We start from the raw sequence: 13,169 nt of genomic DNA on the forward strand, positions 1-13,169 counted from the left end.
TAAGCCAGGAGAATATAACCCTTATATGACAGAGGACGTCAGCGTTTTCTCATGTGTTTTCCTCCCTGAAACAATACTGCAAAGGAGCGAGGCCCCACTGATACAATAAATTAATAATAAAAATACTGTTGATTATTAATACCTTTTTTTAGCCTCTGGCATTTCTACAGTTCTTTTCACACAAAGGAACTTTACAAGCTATTTTGACTTCAGACATTCTACAGATGAGGAAACTAAGGAAAGAAAAGTTTGTGTGATTTCCCCAAAGTCAGGCAGCATGTCACGAGCTGAAGTTCTTCAGCCCCTGTTCCACCCACTAGACACCACAGGGAAGTGAAGAAAGATGATGTTCCCCGAGGAAGTTCCGCATCACTGCAGTTGGAAGGAACATTTGAAAAGGTGAACATGGCCTCCTACTGCGGATCTTTTCCTTTTTGGGGACAAATAAAGGCCTGATCCAATGTCCACTAAAGTCAGTGGAAAAACCTCCCTTGACTTCATTGGAAGAGGCCCTCAGTAAACAGTGCTCAATTTAACATTCCCTATGCCAGGGGTAGGCAACCTAGGGCACGTGTGCCAAAGGCGGCATGTGAGACGATTTTCAGTGGCACTCACACTGCCTGGGTCCTGGCCACCCGTCCGGGGGCTCTGCATTTTAATTTAATTTTAAATGAAGCTTCTTAACCATTTTAAAAATCTTATTTACTTTACATATTCTCACACTTCTTATCGAATTGTCTGTACTGGGGTATCTTGATTATCACTTCAAAAGTTTTTTTCTCTTACTTAATTGGCCTCTCAGAGTTGGTAAGACAACTCCTACCTGTTCATGCTCTCTGTATGTGTGTATGTATATCTCCTCAATATATGTTCCACTCTATATGCATCCGAAGAAGTGGGCTGTAGTCCACGAAAGCTTATGCTCTAATAAATGTTAGTCTCCAAGGTGCCACAAGTACTCCTGTTCTTTTAACAATAGTTTAGTTATATATTATAGACCAGGGATCGGCAACCTTTGGCACGCGGCTTGCCAGGGTAAGCACCCTAGCGGGCCAGGCTGGTTTGTTTACCTGCTGCATCCGCAGGTTTGGCCGATCGCAGCTCCCACTGGCCGCAGTTCGCCGCTCCAGGCCAATGGGGGCTGCAGGAAGTGGCGGCCAGCACATCCCTCGGCCCGCGTCACTTCCCTCAGCCCCCATTGGCCCAGAGCAGCAATCCGCGGCCAATGGGAGTCGTGATCGGCCGAACCTGCAGACATGGCAAGTAAACAAACCGGCCCGGCCTGCCAAGGTGCTTACCCTGGTGAGCCGTGTGCCCAAGGTTGCCAATCCCTGTTATAGACTTATAGAGAGACACCTTCTAAAAACACTGAAATGTATTACTGGCACGCAAAACCTTAAATTAGAGTGAATAAATGAAGACTCAGCACACCACTTCTGAAAGGTTGCCGACCCCTGCCCTATGCCGTACAGAGTTCAGCTCTGACTGGTTGTTAGTAGAAAATGACATTTGACATCATAACTAAAGAGATCAGATCGAAAGGGAGGATCCCACGGGGAAGCCAGATTTTGAGAAATAAAATAATTTTTCAGTTTCTGAAAAGATCAAGAGAGTAAACAATGTCAGGATTCCTCTAACAACATCCATTAGACTCGTATTGACGAAAACCAGCACTACTTAGACAGAACAGTCACCTGAAGCCAGGTTTTCAAAGAGCTCAGTACGTCAAGGGCTGGATTTATTTTTAACACAAAACCACACAGCCTGGCCTCAAGCATCTCACTGGGAACAACTGGGTGCTGAGCTTTTGAAAATCTGGCCCTTGGTCCAATAAAATATTAGTGGCAGCACAACACTCAGTTCCTGTTTGTGGAGGGACCCAAGGCTGCTTGGGAAGCATATGATTTGCTCCCGGCTGCTGAATTTCTAGTGCTTACCTTTGATACTAAACACCTAGTTTGGGGGGAATGAGTGGCTCAGGGGACTGGTAATGGGTAAATATATATCTGAATTGGTAAAACAGGTGTGAGAGGTTCTAGGAGTGGCCTGAATTTCAGAGGAGCTGAGCACGAGCAATTCCCACTTATATCAATGGAAATGGAGGTCAGTCATCGCCTGTGAAAATCAGGCCAAAGAATAACGGGAGGCTCAGGAACTGACAAAAGGGGAAGCACAGATACAATATGAATGTGCAGCCAACATATGTTCTTTGAGGGCTACCCAGTTTGGGCATTTTTTCAGTTGTTGGATTTAGTGTGCGGTGCCGGGTGGGCTTGGGGCCCGTGTTATACCGGAGGTCAGACTACATGATCTCGTAGTTCCGCTTGGCCTTAAGCTATCTGATTCCTTGACTCCAATTCTATATGCACTTAAAATATTGTTATTCCTGCCTTGTCTTACAGCTTGATCCTACAAACACTACTAAATGTACCACTTATTGCCAGAAGTAGCCGCCTTGTCTTCAATAGAATTGTTCACACTATTAAGTACTACACCCAGTATCACGTTTTTGCAGGATCGGACCCTTAGACTACAAACTTTTCAAGGCACATCTAGGAGCCTGTATAATTAATAAATAACAACAAACAGCAGAGCCTTTATCACCAGGTTGCTACAGCAGAAGTGCCCAAAGGTTGTTGCCCTCAGATGGCTGGTCTGTGAAATCTCAATGGTCTTAGTCTAGTTCCAGCAAACAGGTATCCATACCATAACAGACACCAGCACCGTATACTCCTGAGGGGATTCTGCACCAAAAAATTAAAAATTCTGTGCACAATATTTTAAAATTCTGCAAATTTTATTTGTCAAATAAATGTGGAGGCTCCAGCATGGCACTGGGGAGCACAGGCCACTGGCTGCATAGAGGTGGGAGATCACTGTGCAGCTTCTCCTCTCCCACCCCTCCCCCAGGACATGGATTCAGCAGTGATGCTGCACCCAACCCTGACACAGCGCAAGGACGGTCCGGCCCCACAAACACCCCAGGGCCCTGCCCCTCCATGCCAGAGGCACCAGGTGTGGGCAGGCAGGCTCAGCCAGGCAGGATCCAAGTGTGGAAGAACTTAATGTGAGGGGGATCCAGGTGTGGGCTGAGAGGGTTCTGTGTTGGACAATCTGGGTGCAGGCGACTCAGTAGGGGATCTGGGTGTGTGCGTGGGGATCTTGATGCAGAGGGGCTTGTTGGGGGGGTTCTGGGTGCAACGGTAATGGGACTCTGCAGGGGGGTCCAGATGAAGGTGGTTGGGGCTCAGTGGGGGGTTCCAGATGCTGGAGTGGGGCTCAGTGGGGTGGGGATCCAAGTGCAGCTGGTTGGGGCGCAGTAGGGTGGGATCCAAGTGGCTCATTGGGGTGGTCTAGGTGCCAGGGGAGTGGGGCTCGTCTGAGGGGCTCTGGGTGCGGGGTGGGGGGTGTGAGGCTCGACGTGAGGGTCTGGGTATGAGGAGATCTGGATGCACGAGGGTTGGGTGGATGGGGGAGCAGCTCCCTGTATAGTGATCCCTCCCCCTGCAGCTGAGAAGCGATGGTGCAGGAAGTGTGTTGCGGGGGCGGGAGGAAGGGGGAATTTTCAGAGCTTCCTACAACCAGGCGAGAAATCTGGGGGTGGGTCTGATACAGCCCTGGATGCCGTGCAGGGGAAGAGGAAGTCCCGTCCTCCCCAGCCCAACCGGGACTAGCAGCTGAGCTCGGCCCAGGGTAGGAGCCACCAGCTGGGTCTTCCCCAGTCCCATCCCATGCTCCACAGTGATTTACCTCTGCGCTGGCTGCCTTGGGCACCCAAAACTGCTGGGGAGGGTCACATGACCGCTCTTGTGGCTTCCCTTTGCTTCCCCATCAGAAAGTCATTTTTCTACTGGGAAGCAAAGAAATCAGGGGGCAGGGAGGGATAAATTCTGCACATGCGCAGTGGCGTAGAATTCCCCCAGGAGTGACCGTAACTGGCATCCCATCAGAAAAGTTAAAGGTTGACTACGGATGGAGACAGCCCCCTATCCTAACCATAGAGACACTCCCTCTGACTCAGGTTTTGAGGTACAACTGCAGGGCAGTGTGTAGAAGCCTGTACTGCTTCTGTCTGTGTTGCTCCCATTCTGTGGCTAGACAGAGGACTGTGCCCTCTGGAGCTGTCCACCAGCACCATACACTGTCTGTCTGTCTCTCTCTCGCACACACAGGGTTAGTTTGCATCTGAAAGATGAAACAGTGGAGGTGGGAAGGAAAAAAGTTTCCTTCACCCACGTCACCATGACACCCAGAAAGATACTTTGACTGATATTCAGGAAGGAGAGGGGGAAAGTGTTTAAAATGTATTACATTCAGACTTCTTATTTCCATCTCTTCTTTTGATGAGATGCCCGCATGCCACCATCTTCTAGCGGGTTTCTGTCAGCACCTCCAACGTACTCAGTCAATCACTCCCTCAGTCATTATAAAACATTTGTATAATTTACATAGCAATTTACATTTTTGTGTCTCCTCTCCTCTGGAAATATTTTTCCCTATTTTCCCTCGGCCACTCCAAACTAACAAAGACAGACAAAGGGTGAGAGGGGAGACTGGCACAGATAAAAGATGTGAACTACCCAAGGTCACACAGCAGAGCAGTGGGAAAACGAGAAACAGAACTCAGGTCTTGTGACTCCTAATCTAGTGCCCTCTCCACAAGACCGTACAGGAAATTCAGCTTCTCTTTTTAATCTTCCCAGTTTAATAATCCTCCTCCTCTTCCTCCTTCATCTCTATCAGTGGAACCTCTGGTCAAGAAGGGACTCGGCAAACAGGGTGAAATGAAGTAAATGCCAAAGCAGCTGTTAGATTATTAGCTACAGCTGGGCTCAAATAAAAATCCCAGGTGTGACCATCCCAAACTTCAGCGGGGTTCAAAGTCAGGATTCAGATCTGAATTTCATAGCTTTGTGCATTTCTAATTCACTTATTACTTTATTAGCTAGGTGCCAGATGCAAAATTCAGAGCTCATATCCTTCCAAAGAAAGGACTGGAGCTTCCAACTCTTCCTAGCTTTGTGCCACTTTCCTAAGGTCATCATCCCTGGTGCTTGCCTTAGAGGGCAGCCTCCATTACTGAGGGAACAAGCACACAATGAGAAGAGTCTTTCATCACGCCCTGCAGGTGACAAGGCATAAGCTCACCCTGGGACCTGCAGTGGTGGGGAACGGCACCGCTTGAGGCCTGCCATTAATAACATCCTGTCCCTGGACCTCAAGGGTGAAATCAGGGGGAGTTCTGTCAAGAGCTGACAAGGTATTGCATCCTCCCTGGCTTTTACCATCCACTGAGGGGCAAAGCTCCATGCTGCCTGTGCTGGCATAGGGAAGTTCTGACATCACTGAAAGCATGTCTAAGGCTCCCACCTAAAGCCCACTGAGAAAAACAAAGACTTTCACTGAGTTCATTGGGCTTTGGGTCAGGCACTGTGTGCCATTGGGACAGCTTCTCAACTAAGGTGGCAGGTTTGCTGTTCTCTGCACTGAGTCCCTCCTCAGCTTCAGACATTTTTTGTCAGGCAAAGAGGATGAAAGGTCATTGTCCTGATCTTACTTTACAGTCTGTGTTGTTATTTGTCATAAATGTAACCAACCCTTTAAAAAAATCCAGCTACAATATTTGGCTCTTTTCAGTTCAGGATTTTTCTTTTCAACAGTGTAGATCCAGTATGTAACACTTAACTGCCTTCAAAACACTACTTTTATCTCCCCAATCCTCCTTTGCAGGGCAAGTAGAAAAATTTCTATCAAAACTGGTTTTTCAATGGAAAATTGGATTTTCGCAGAACAAAAATTTCCCCAAATAAGTGTCTGCTTTCCAGGGAATTTTTTGATTTTTCGTCAAAAACATGCCCAAAACATTGTAGCCAAAACCTAAGATATTTTTATTTAGAAACACTGCCGCAGTGCCTCAGAGAAGTTGTAGTTCAATTCCCCATTCCCCTCTAGGGGCCAGGCTTCATCACCTTTCATACACCATGGCCAGGGGCTCCCATGATACACTCCTCCTCTCTCCCTCTCCAAGAGGGTAGACTATGGTGTATGATGGAAGATGTAGTTCCACATAAGAATGACCACTGTAGCTCAGACCAATGGTCCATCTTACCCAGTATCTTGTCTTCCAGCAACACTCAGGGCCAAAGGAAGCTTCAGAAGGAATGAACAGAACACGGCAATTTTTCAGTGATCCGTCTCCTATCATCCAGTCCCAAATTCTGGCAATCAGAGGCATGGGGTTGCATCCTTCACCATCCTGGCTACTAGTCATTGATGGATCTACCCTCCATGAACTTATATAATTCTTTTTGGATCCAGAATCCCGGCCTACAGAGGAGAATGGGAGCACAAAGCACCCAAACTACAACTCTCTTGAAGGACCCTGGCAAAAACCCTTTTCTGACCAGCTCTACTTCCTTTTCTCTGTATCGTGACCTTGACTAGTGATACTGGGCCAGAAGCATGGACTTTGATTCGTGAGAAAGATTACCCTAGTGTGCACACATTTTTTACCTGTATCCTAAACCAAAGATTTATGTTACATTGAGTATATAGTTGGGTGTGTGTGCTCACTGCTTTGTTACCTTGTTTTCCTATCAGCTATCATATGGCACATGAATGCTGTTGGATTCGATGCAGAGGAGCAACTATCATGTCACAACACAGTACAGGATTCAAGCATAATCATTTCCTGATTTTTTTTCTCCTAAACAGGACTATAACATCATATGGATGCAGACACCCTTTGTGCAGATGCTATAATGATGTTCTCCTGTGTTCACCAGCTCATCCATTTCTAGCTTCAGCCCTTCTTTGTCCATTAGTTGGAAGCACATCCCGTCGGCTCCATTCTCCACTGCCTCTGCCCCTGTATAAAGGTGAGCATCAAACCGCACAACTACTCGACTGCCCCCGTTCTACACTTTGGAGGTAATTTGCTCCATCTCCAAAGCAGATTGAAGTTATACTTGCTGGCTCTGTGTGCAGAAGCAGAAACACCACATAGTCAGGAGTGGGGAAATGTCATTTTGCAGGCTAGTGCAAATTTAGGGGCACCTGTGGCATGAGAAGCAGTGCTTTTTTAGAGGGACAATTTTCCTCTGCAGATTTATTCAGCATTTTCCTCAGGAATGGCTTGTGCTTCCTTCTATGTGCAGCCAACTGAGATCTTCTTCACCCCTGTGCTACTCTCCAAATTCCTAGAGCAGCAGTGATGAGACCAGTTCAAGGATTACCACAATCCAACTGCTGCAGACTAGGGAATGAATCCGAGGGAATGGGAATACGGTTGCAAGGCCCACCCCTCTTGGGAGCTTCTTTGGGTAATGGAGGAGCCATCTGTACCCATAACCATCTAGTGCAGAACTACTAGCAAATTAGGATGGCATAATTTACTTACCCCAGGATTACATGCAGGAGTGCATCTGCAGAGCTCACTGGACATATGCAACCCAAAAATCAAGCCCTACATTTCCTCACCCTCAGTATATCAATATGCCAATATGTCAGTATATTCTGAATGGCATGTTTACATGAGGGAGAGCAAATACCGTGAGAATTAACCATTTACACACTTCTGGGAATAAAGATAAGAGAAAAGGAGTCAAAAGACCAGTGTTCCTAGCTCCGCTCAGGCTTCCTGGGTGACCGTATGCCAGTCACTTAACTCCTCTTTGTCATTAAATAATCATTATTTGTAAGCATTTCTATGGTGCTCATCACAATAGTATTAGCCTTATTAATGGGGATTAGATGTATTTATCAGCCTCACAGGGGTACTGTAAGGCTAAATTTATTAATGTCTATATAGTGCTTTCCGATCTTCAGATGGAAGGTGTGACAACTATATGCAGCATCAGCAACCTTGTATGAGAGCACACTTGAGATCAATGGCGAAGTGTCAAGAACAGCTGTGAGAATGGAACACCGTCTCTCTCCTTTCATTAACAGAGGCCTGCTGTAACCCTTCCCATTCAGCTACTTCCAGAGAGCTTAAAGCATTTGTTCCCTTAAAACATATTAAAGAGATGATGGTTTCCACTACAGATTGTCCCACAGCGAGCCACCGGATCTGGAATCTCCCAGGAGCTTGGTCAAAATTTTCTCATTAACTCAGTAATATTGTTTCCTCTTCTAAACTCACCCATCGTTTCTGTTACAAAAACCGATGGACCTGTCCTCCCCTCACTCATGCTAAATCAGGAGTTACTCAGGTGTAACACACGAGGAGAATCAGGCCCCACCTTCGGAGACTTGCCCAGATACGCTGATCAGAATTAACCCATGTGATGCAGAGAAAATAATTAGTACGGTAGTGATCTGGATCTGTTCGGTGGAATCTCCCATTCTCCCAACATACAGAAGAAGCCACAGAAAAAGGGGGGAAAGTCCCTAAAAGCCTTGGACTACTGTAAGATAAAACCAGTACTCAGTGCACTTCATCTTTATGTCTTCTTTCATACTTTTTTATAGAATAGAGTAGAAGTTGCTAAATAGCCAGTGCCAAATTCATAGCTTTTAACCCCCTGTAAAATGACACTTAGTCCCGTGCGTCTCCATTAAGGTAGATTTAAGCAAGCCCTCTCAGTTCCCATAAACATAGAGAGGGCTTGAAAAGGACTCAGCACCTCACAGAACTAGCCCATTAAAAAGGCCATGTAGCCACAGTGAAGATCCAGTGGACAGTTCCCTTCTGGGAGGAGACATTCCCTTCCCTCCAAGAATGGTCCAGGAAATCTGAGACAGGAGCAACACCCCGTCTCCACCATCGTTGTGGCAAGTGCAGGAGTCTCCCATGCTTCTGCTCCTTTCACAGCACCTCTCCTGCTACAGGCCAGACCATCTGATTATTTCAGAGCAGTACCGGCCAAGGAGTGGGTCTGTCTCTATTTCTCCAATCATAGTTGCATTGAGGAGGTGTTACAGCCTTATCTCTGGTGTAATGCTGTCCCCAGAATAGGGAGCAGTGCTGCCCAGGAGACGATCATCATTTACAAGCATTCCTGCTTCCCAAGCAACTCCATGCCTGCAGACAACACAGCTTACACACTGGATCAGCCTGTCAGTGGAATGGGTCTGCGAGGACTCTCCCATCATTTCCAGGGTGATCTACTCCTTAATAGAGAGGGAGTCTCATCATGGACAACTCCCCTCACATCTGCAGTTGTATCAGCCCTGTAGCAGCCACAGCAATGGGAAGGTGATAGTAGGGGCCTCAGTGCCTTCTGTCTGTGTTTAATACTGTAAATAAGTGGGAGGGGGGTAATTATATTGCAATCTTCTGCTCTTCATTTCATTCTGTTCTTCTCTCTCCATCTTCCACTTGTTCTCTCCCTTCTGCATATTCTTCCCTGCTACTAGGTTGTCCTCTTCTAATTAGCATTTGTAGCATCCAAGGTGTGCCCCCCCCTACCTCCCGACCGGCAAATTTCCAGTCTAAATAGAAGCAATATTATCACCCCCATTTTATAGAACTGAGGCACCGAGATTAAGTGATTTGCCCAAGCTTCACTCAGGAAGGCTGTGGCAGAGCGAGGAATTGAACCCACATCGAGTCCCAAACCAAGCCTTAGCCATAAACCCGTCCTTCCTTCTCACCTGCTAGCCATGCTTTTCAGTCACCTCATCTTCTTCTCCCCCTGCTCCCCTGGACTTACTATCTAACTGCATCAGTTCCTTTTCCTCCAGTCTTTTCTCTTCTGCTAGGAGTTGGCAGCTTTAGTTCCATTAGTAGCTCTGGTCCCTAGCGGTGGCTCCTGGTTCAAATCTGATTACAGGAGTTGGGCCTTAAGGAGTCACTGTTCACTTACATCTGGGCCAAACTTGAACTGCTACAGAAGTCAAGCTGCTTATGAAACCTAATGCCGAAAGGGATTATGTCATAACATATGTTTCTTCCAAGGGGGGAAAACAAGTCAACTGAAAACAGTTGTGTTTCCACAAGTACACATTCCCATGCAGTGTCTGAAACAAAAACTGCAGCACTAGAGGACCTTAAAGTGAAACTGACTTCATTGATTTTCACTGTCCCAACTGAGCAACACTAAAAATAAACACAGAATATAAACAACGAGCTTCCAAAAATTCTTTCGCTTCTAATAATCTAGAGGTTAACAAGAACATAACTAATATTTGTTCACAAAATATAAGGCCTCATTATCTAATCTGTTACACCAGTATAAAAATAAGTTGCTACCGTCCCTTTAAATACATTGTTATAGGCATTCTCATAAATATGCATTTTAAGCTTCTTATATACATTTTCTCCAAAAACAAGCAGTTATTAAAAATGTCCTATATACCTATATTGTTGTAACAATATGATGGCACAAATGCTAGTTAGATAATGCTTTCAAATCTCTTGCAATAGAACCTTTTGTTAATCAAAATCAAAACCAAACAGAAGGAACTATTTAACACTGATAACTTGAGGATTCCGAATGCATGATGAGATGTAAACTCTGGGCTATGAGCAAGAGCTAAAGGTTATGTCATACCTTTGGATGATAAGGTCATCCACATCAGCGACCTCTACTGAGGTAAATTTATCAGTCTGGCTCTTTTCTATAGTTTCAAGGCCAGATCCCACCCTGCCCTGAGAAACCAAAAGGAGTGGGTTCAAGGGATAATGGGATTGCTCGATGTGGTTCACCTCATGGAATTCTCTGAAAGCCATCCCCTCAAAAGTATGGGGGTAGAGAAAAACAAATAATAGTTTGCAAGGGGAAAGGGTGAGTGTCAAGCATCCAAACCCCACATCCCCGTGGGAAAAGGACATTCCACCCCAAATCTGGAAGGAAGTGATAAAATCATCAATGTATCTAGATACTTATTCACATCCAGATCTTGGGGGAAAAGCGGGAGGCAGTTCACTGAATACATTACCTCCAAGCACAGCTACTTCTGAGTTCCTAGCCCTGCCCCACCAAATCCTTCCCCTTCCCACTCCTTTCAAATAAAGCCTAGCAGAGAGGCTTCCACAGGGGAGCAAGTGTGGGGGCCTGGAAATTGCACTTCCACCTTTTTATAGAGAAGGACAACTCATTATATGGAGATAAACGTCTAGATCCCTGGGGAAAACTCTGGGTCCACTTTTTATACTGAATGCCATACATCTTCTTTGTCAGGTAGCTCCAACAGCACGATAGAACAGGATTAATCAAATTAGCATCTGTCTTAATGTAGAGAGTGCCAAGAAATGCAATGTCAACTCACCTTGATGTGTACAAATATTGCAGCATATATGGTGCTGTATGTAGGATCACCTCTTGCTCTCAGCCTCCTTGATAGAGGACCATATATCAGTTGCAACACCTAAGCACATCACAGCAAATTAATGCAAGATGAGATATGGTAAGATAATGGCATAAGCAGGTAGTTTCCTAGACCCTGATCCTGGAATCTGTTCCCCACAGGCAGGTTTCAGCACCCATACAAAACCTCAGTAAGATTTTGCATGAGTCTCACATGGAACAACTTGCAGGATCGGGGCTTTAATGACTCATCTCTCTCTCTCTTCTCCACTAATTTAACTAAAATTGGACACTGAAACCTCCAAACTGTATGTTCTGCTACTAACACATGCAGACTTGTGTGCCAAATCACCCTGCCACCTCTCCTCTTGCATCTTGTCCTTGTTTTCATTGTAAGCTTTTGGGCTGTATATGTGTTTGCACAGCACAATGAAACTAAGTCTTCAGATGTTACTGTGATAAAAATCAACCAAATGTCCACTGGAAATCTACATCCCCATGGTTTCCCCTCCCAGTTGAATGTGTGGGAACAGAACAAGACACATTCTCCAGGCATTGTCCAATGTCCTGGTCAGTAACAATTTTACACAACCCACCTTTTTAAATGTCAAACCCAGGGGCTAAAGGATGGGAGGAGAAAGCCCCTGGCTGAAATCCTAGTCGCTTGGAGCGTTGCAGTGTCTGCTTTGGCAGCTGCTCTGCCAGAAGCAGGGGGGGAAAGGAGATGTCCCTGTTCCCACCCTAGACACCCACCTCCTTCTCCCCACAGCCATGAGACCCACCCCGCCACAGGCAGCCCCCAAACCCGCGGCGGCGAGGGGGAAGAGGGATCAGAGGAGGGAACATGGCTGATGGCTGGCCAGGCGCTGCGGCAGCGGGCAGGAGGGCGCGCTGGGGCTGCACACCAGGAGCACAGAGGCAGTAACAGGGGCGGGGGGGGACACACCGAGATCCCAGCGGGGGCTGGCAGAGGGGCAGCGGCTGTGCCGCCTCTGTGCAGCGTGCACGAGACAATAGCAGCGGGGAAGGGGGGGGGGGGGGGGGGGGGAGGGGAGCAGCATCTTCTAAGCCCCCAAAGAGGCCGCCCGCGCGTGGCACCAGCCCGGCCGCCGGGCTCCCCTCCCGGGCACAGCCGCGCTGCAGAGCCCGGGGAGCAGCCACTCACCTACCTGCTGCCAGCTCCGGACGCGGGCGCGGGCGCCAGCACCTGCAAGAGGCGGCTGTGGCAGCGGCGGGCGAGGCTGGGCAGCAGGGGGCGGGTTTCTGTCAGGAAGGGGCGGGGTTTGCCTCGGCCGCCCCCAGACAAAGGGAGCGCCCCCCCCTACCCCCCCAGCCGAGCTGGAGCCCGCCCCCGGCCAGGCTGGGGGAGCCTTCACCCCGGCCGGCCCCCCGCCCGCTGCCGCCCCGGGGGGCCTTTGCAAGCAGCAGCAGGCTTTGCCTGCGCGGTTCTTTCTCCCGAGCAGTGAGTGCCACGGGGCTGCTAACCACACTCATTGACTTCCCTGATTTCCATGAGGCTTGTTTGCCTGGGGCAGAGATGGCAGAAAGAGCAGGTCAACACCCAGCTCATTCCACTGTACTGCCAGGAAGGACACCAGGGCATCCACCCAGCTCCCTCTCTGTCCTGCCCGCAGCCCACTCCTGGGCCCTCGCACCTAGGGCTGCAGTGGCTTGTGACAGCCCTTTACGGGCTGTCCGGTGGGTGCAGAACAGCCACAGTGCAGCATGGGCTGGGCCCTTCCTTCCAGACACAGGCCCTGAAATGTTGGACTGGATCAAATGGGAAATGTAAAAGTTAGTATCTTACACCCAGCCAGACAAAGAGAAAGGACAGGAAGTTGAGAGAAGGGCCTTGTTTTCTTCAGCTAATTAAAAAAAAAAAAGCAGTCGGTACTTTTGTATGCGTAGGGAATTGCC

General features: G+C 47.8%; 1 protein-coding gene across 6 annotated transcripts in view; it reads right to left on the minus strand.

The window, feature by feature from the left end:
• The window catches only part of TMEM150C (transmembrane protein 150C), a 37,406-nt gene extending 24,882 nt beyond the window's left edge, over positions 1-12,524 (minus strand). For 2 of the 6 annotated variants that reach the window (XM_034772916.1, XM_034772915.1), the window contains exons 1-2: positions 12,422-12,524; positions 11,215-11,313 (exon numbers count right to left, since the gene is read on the minus strand). The gene's annotated coding sequence lies outside the window, so the exon portion shown is untranslated. Of the gene's footprint in view, positions 1-11,214; positions 11,314-12,417 lie in introns of all 6 variants that reach the window. The other 4 variants (XM_034772918.1, XM_034772917.1, XM_034772920.1 and 1 more) reach the window with 3 other exon arrangements.
• Between the last annotated feature and the right edge of the window lie 645 nt (positions 12,525-13,169).

The sequence above is a fragment of the Trachemys scripta genome, chromosome 5, assembly GCF_013100865.1.
Source record: "Trachemys scripta elegans isolate TJP31775 chromosome 5, CAS_Tse_1.0, whole genome shotgun sequence".
NCBI lineage: Eukaryota > Metazoa > Chordata > Testudines > Emydidae > Trachemys > Trachemys scripta.